This window comes from Triticum aestivum, chromosome 1A, assembly GCF_018294505.1.
Source record: "Triticum aestivum cultivar Chinese Spring chromosome 1A, IWGSC CS RefSeq v2.1, whole genome shotgun sequence".
Taxonomy (NCBI): Eukaryota; Viridiplantae; Streptophyta; class Magnoliopsida; order Poales; family Poaceae; genus Triticum; species Triticum aestivum.
The window spans coordinates 285089884-285096611 of record NC_057794.1 but is presented as its reverse complement, the minus strand read 5'-3'; positions in this window follow the sequence as shown (position 1 = coordinate 285096611).

Here is a 6728-nt window from a genome sequence, read left to right as displayed (position 1 = left end):
GGAGAAAGATTTCTCCCTAGACGACGTCATTACTGAAGATCAAAGGGCCATCAAACCTTTTGTCGACGACACAGTGGAACTCTCAATGAAAGCACCAATGTCGGTGTCAAAACCGGTGGATCTCGGGTAGGAGGTCCCGAACTGTGCATCTAGGATCGATGGTAACAGGAGACATGGGACACGATGTTTACCCAAGTTCGGGCCCTATCTATGGAGGTAATACCCTACTTCCTACTTGATTGATCTTGATGAATATGAGTATTACAAGAGTTGATCTACCATGAGATCGTAATGACTAAACCCTAGAAGTCTAGCCTATGGTAATGAGTATATGTGGTGTCCTTTCCGGACTACCCCCTTCAGTTTATATAGACACCGGGGGGATCTAGGGTTTACATGGAGTCAGTTACATAAGAAGGAATCTTCGATCGCTAAGCTTGCCTTCCACGCTAAGTAGAGTCCAATCCGGACATGATGCAGTCTTCGGCATTCATGTCTTCATAGCCCATCAGTCCGGCCCAAAGGATAATAGGCCAGACGCCCGAGGACCCCTTAGTCCAGGACTCCCTCACCCAACGACCCCTACGACAGTACTGGCCCGGACCCGGCTCGCGGCACATCGTACATGACAAGGATGGATTGGCTCGACCTCTACTTCGACCGAAAGTAGTTTAGCTTAGTTTAAATTTATGTTTTATGTTCGGTTATGCAAAATTATCTATGTTTATGTTTGAATGCATGCTACTTTCAGTTGAACCTGCTTTGAACTTGATCAAATTGAAGTTTACAACCTTAAGTTTAGGGGATCGACTAGAAAATCCCAAAAATTGCTAGGGTATATATATATATATATATATATATATCTCCACTAAGGGTTTTAGTCCTTTAAATTTTTAAGGATCGCCTAGAGATGTCCTTATGACTTGTTTATTTCAGTTCTTCACAATGTGGTGCTCTATATGTGCATATATTTGTTATGCAGTTCAATTTCATCAATAACAGTTTCAACAATACCACTATGAATTACAATATTTGGTTGTTGTTAAGGATATTGCAGTTAACATGCCTTTTTTTCAATTGTTGTTTAGCAACATGCATTGTACTGAATGACTAAATATGCAATCCTAGGCTACATGGCAACAAGGAAGAGTGTTACCTTAATGTTCTGATGATGTCTGGATATACATGTAATAAAATCTTATATAATGGGATGGGTGGAGTGTTGTACTACATCATTTTTCAATTGTTGTTTAGCTTCTAATATTAACTTGGTGCTTTTAGGTACATATATCATTACCAAAGATCCACACTTCGACCCTTTCCGTGTATGGGGCAATGAGATATTCATGAACCAGCATCGAGTGAGGAAACTGATAAAGATTGTTACTAAAATGGGTCAAAAGATGCCAACCGAACTATTTGTTTACACTTTATGCAAGACAACAGTGAACTGCAGGATGGTAAGTAAGAACCCTGCAGCCTTCTTTTTACTGCTCATAATGAGTTGTGTTAGATGACAATATCTGAATCTTTTTTCTTTTGCAGTGGATCCTGAAGCTGTTTACTCAAGATTACCTCTCAAACTACATGATTGGCGGCCGTCCATCACAAGGGGTTGGACTAGAGTCCTGCATGCCTTCTGCATCCAGGAGAGCACAATAGGGCCATTCCGCTTCACCTTGTTCAGCAACTGGAATGTCTGTCGCCTCTTTCTTTACCATCTGTAATAGTACAAGTATAGAACATATGTACCTATGAATCATCTTTATTTGGTGCTTATGTAATTCTTAAACATATGTACCGGTGAATTGAATAATGCATTGGTTGTTTGAACCTGATGGATATGAATAAAGCTATAGCCAACTTTCAAGCTTAAATTAGGTACAATTTTAAATAGCAGCAATTAAATTTGGGAAAAATTACGTTGTGTAGGTCATTACGGCACACACGGTTGTTAAAATGCAAATGTTTGCGATATACACCATAATCCGAGATGGTTCACAGAGAGGAAACATGTGCAAGCATGCACACAGTTGTCGTTTGCAAAGCATGTGTGATGTCAGACACAATCACATATGGTGCGGGAAAACTAAATGTGTGTGATTATCTACCTATAGTACACGGTTTATAATCATGAACTGTTTGTGATGTGCCAGGCATCGTAAATCTCCCGTGCCTAGAATCTTCCTAGAATCTGCCTAGAAAACTGTCATGCCTGGAATCTGCCTTGTTTTAGGCAGAACCACAAACTCTGACTGCGATGGCAATGTGAACACAAACAAGTGGCAAGGATGAAGCGTTTGGGATATTCGAGATATCGGAAACGGTTATACAGGGACAACTAGATCCATCAAGGCTCCCTATCCCCGACGGTTTCTGGGTCATGTTCGAACACTACAAAAAAATACACTTCTGTGATGATACGTGTTTGTCACAGTAGGTCGCTTTTTTTGTCATGCATGTACATCCATGACAAATTTATGACAAAATCAAGATAGTCATACATGTGCTGTAGTAGAAGTGTTCCATGACATTACCAAAATTATCATCACGGAAGTGTCCACTTCCATGACGATAAATCACGTGTCACAGAAGTGCTTTCGTCAAGGGTGACCGACACGTGGCATCCACCGTAACAAAATACCGTTAAGCTATCGAGTCAGGTTTTGGATCCGATAACCCGTTAACATCCCCGACCAATGGGGATTTTCCACGTGTAAAATCATCATTGGCTAGAGGAAACATGTGTCGGCTCATCGTCAGGACAGATGCCATCCACTCACTGGACAGAAGGCGCCTATGATACGTCGATACGTGGCACGGCCCAACAAGTTTAAATGGGCCGGCCCAACTAAAGGCCCACAAGGTTTTGCGGACCATAATGGGCCGGCCCAGCTAAAGGCCCACGAGATTTTGCGGACCATAATGGGCTGGCCCAGCTAAAGGCCCACAAGATTTCACGGGCCATAATGGGCCGGCCCAGGTAAAGGCCCACAAGATTTTCGTGTGCCATAATAGGCCGGCCCAAGTAAAGGCCCACAAAATTATTGCAGATCATAATGGGCCGGCCAGCTAAAGGCCCACGAGATTTCGCCGACATTAATGGGCCGGCCCAACGGTAGGCCCACAAGATTTTGAGGACCCTAGTAGGCCGGCCCGTTAACTGGTTGCCATGTTTTGGGCCAAATGCCGGCCCATATTTGATCTGGTCTATTAATGGCCTGCCACGCTCCGGGCCTAATAGTGGCCCATATGAGATCCGGCCCGTTAAAAGCCTACCACGTTCTGGGCCAAATTACAGCCCAGATCAGGTCTGACCCTTTAAGAGGTTTTGGGCCTAATCATGGCCCATATCAGATTCGGCCCGTCAACTGGACACTATGCTTTTGGGCCCACTTGCTAAAGGCCCACTTAGTAATTCAGCCTGATATTAGTTTTGGCCTGTTAAGGGCCTGTTTAACATTTCGGCCCTATATTAATTTCAGCATGTTAAAAGCCCGTCATATAGTTGGGCCTAACTATGGCTCGGTTTGCATCCGGCCTACTCGCAATCAATATCTGATTGGGCCAAACAAGGACCGAGACAATTTTTTGGCCTGTTAAAAGCCCGTGATTAGAATCACACAATCATGGGCCGGGGTTCATTTCGGGCTGCTGCCGGCCCGTGAGCTGATCGGCACATTTCAGGCCCAACCTACATCGTGATTGCATGATGGCCCGATTATGTACCGTAATTTTATGGTTTGGCCGGTTTACTGCGAAGACAGGATATATATACAGTAAAATAACTGTAGCATCGTCAATAAGAAAAAACCTATACTATACAATAAAGAAATTATTGCATATTACATCCAAAGTTCGCCACTATGATAATAAAGCACAAGTAGACAGCAGATTACATACACTGGGCATCAAAGATCGCCACCAGTGCAGATAAACACGCCGACAAAATAATATACAAAACCGACAGCACTTCAATAGAGTTCAAGAAAGGTTAGCCCTGCTGGGGAGCTGCAGCGCAAGCAGCTAAGCAAGATGATGAGACTGCGCTTGTTCAACACTTATATCTTCCTCACTCTGAAAGATAAACAAGAAGACAGATGACAGGTTTTGCACATAAAAGTATCAGTGCTGACAATTCATCACATTTCTTACTGATGAATAAAGTGACACAGTTTAAATTTGCATTAACACAATATGGTATTGTTCATGTCAAGACATGGCAAGAAATGACATTGTGAAGGAGTTGGCAGCTTCACGACACCACTGGATTACAGATCAAGAACTCATAAGTATCAATGGTTAGTGTGCTGTCAATTTATACCATTTCAGATTGGCAAATAAAGAGATGGTTTAAATAATAGTAGAATGATATGACATTGTTCATAGTTAAGACATTGTAGAATATGACATTGTGCTGTAGTGGGTAGGTTCACCACACCACTGGATTACAGATGAAGAACAGAAGCATACATGCAGTGCAAAACAAGATCACTTGCTCTGTATAGTTCAATTTACATGGTATGAAGAAGGAACTTGGTTGTACAACTGAAAATTTAAATTGAGAAAGGACGAACTTTTGTTTATGAACTACATATAATAAACTTTAAGCAAGCAATTTGATACAAACACCAAAAATAAACAGCTGTTGCAGTCATGCCTAACCAAATATATGCAACAAAGTTTGAAGGCTTGAGATGGACAAACTTACATTATTGGTGAAGATAGGCTCTATAAAGGCCTTGTCCATGCTGATAGGGGGGGCAATTCAAGAAGTTTACCACAAAATCTTCTTCAAAAGCATTGCCTTTATTCTACATTTTGTTAAGAGCAAATATAGATGTGATAATATATGAAAAAATGGAGAATATTTAAGATAAGATGAAGAGTGATGCTACATAACCAAGTAGCTACAAATGTAAGTGCATCGATACAGGCAAAAGGTACAGCCAAGAGCAATGCACAGCTAAACTTCTTCAGTACCAACCTTATGGTAAGAGTAAATATAGATCTGATGTGTAGAAAATGGAGGGCAAAGGAAAATAAGCTGCAGAGTGATGGTACATGAACAACTACCTATCATTATAAGTACACTGATAAAGGACAACATGTACTTACAAGAACAATGCAGAGCTAAAAAAACATTGGCATTGGATATATTCTACACTAATGTAACCATTCATACAGATCAGATAATTTGGAGCGAACAATTGATAAGTAAGCTATCATGCATACAGCTGTCACATAATGAACCAGGTATGTATGCAAGTACAGTGATACACGACAACAGGTACTAACAAGAGAAAAGCAGCAGGCAGCATATTTGCGATATCCTGTCATTCTTGTCAAATCGGAATTCTTCTTCGAGCAGATTTCCTACAAAAAAGATCCATAAGGCACATGCGGAAAACTAGAAGTTCAAATTGTCATGTGATTTTATAGATAGTACCTCCTCATGGGAACGAGACCAGTGCATAACAAGGTTTTTCCATTCAATGTCTTCTAAATTTAGCACAGGAGACTTCACCGGAAATTCGTTTATAGACTTGCCATCAAAGTGTGATTTCCTCAGGTAACACCGATACTGCTGCACTACTTCCTTGAAAAGCACAAGCAAGCTTTTCTCATCATGACTATCCAGATTGACCCTCGCCTAGTTACAACAATGTAATGTAAATTTTTGATGTGTTCAATCAGTAGAAAACAGGAAAATAATAACCATGAATAATAGCACTTACACGTAAGTTGGACAGGAAGATGTGAAAATGGTGTTTGTCTTCACAATAATCTTCCCATGATGGGAATATATGCACGTAGTCCCTAACAACATTGAAAGCATTGTATTTTAAACTGGGAATAAGTGGAATGGGGTTCCAATCTACAGGAATTGGCCGTCTCTACAGTTGGGATAGGTCTTCGGCCGGTGGACTTGCTGTACTTTTTGCTGGAGTGGGATTTTTCTGTGGTACAGCTGGTGCTATGGCAAATGAAATCGGTATACCTTTTGCTAGAGTACAGGTCCTGTGTGGTGGGGCTAGTGGTGTGGCCAGTGAAGTATGGGTACAGTCTGCTGGAGTCGGTCCTACGTTTTGTGTCACTGGTTGTACAACCAATATATGTGGGGTGTTGTCTGATTTCGTAGGCACCACCACGTTTTTCAAGGACTTTGCTGGTGCTCCTTCAGGTTCGGCAATCACCCTCTTCCTTTTTGATGTCTGATGCACAAGAACAACATTTGAGTGGAAACATGGTATGATGACAGATGGAATATGTATTGATAATGGATGGGCATGGCATCTCGACATATATGATGAGTAAACTAAGCAGATGGCGGTGCAACAAAGTAGAAGAAATGCAAGACAACATATGCAAGATACGCGCAATCAATAAAACCTTGCCAAATTAGAACAGACACCTTGATGGGTGAACAGGACAGGCCATCTACCTTTGACTCCTCGAGGTTAGAATAGTCATTAGGATGATATTCTGAACAAGAATCAACAGGTGGGGAGCGTACGAGTTTCATTGCTTCCAGAATGGCACTCAATGCCTTGCTGCCAATTTTGTAAGTCATTGTAGTGTTCCACAATATTCTTCTGATGCGCGGATTCTGATATTCACTGGAATTGCGTATAATATCTGAGAACCAAGAAAACATAAATAGTTGTGAGATTATCTTTGTAATGCAGATGATATTCTAATATAGGGGCGCCCCTGTAAACACTTGT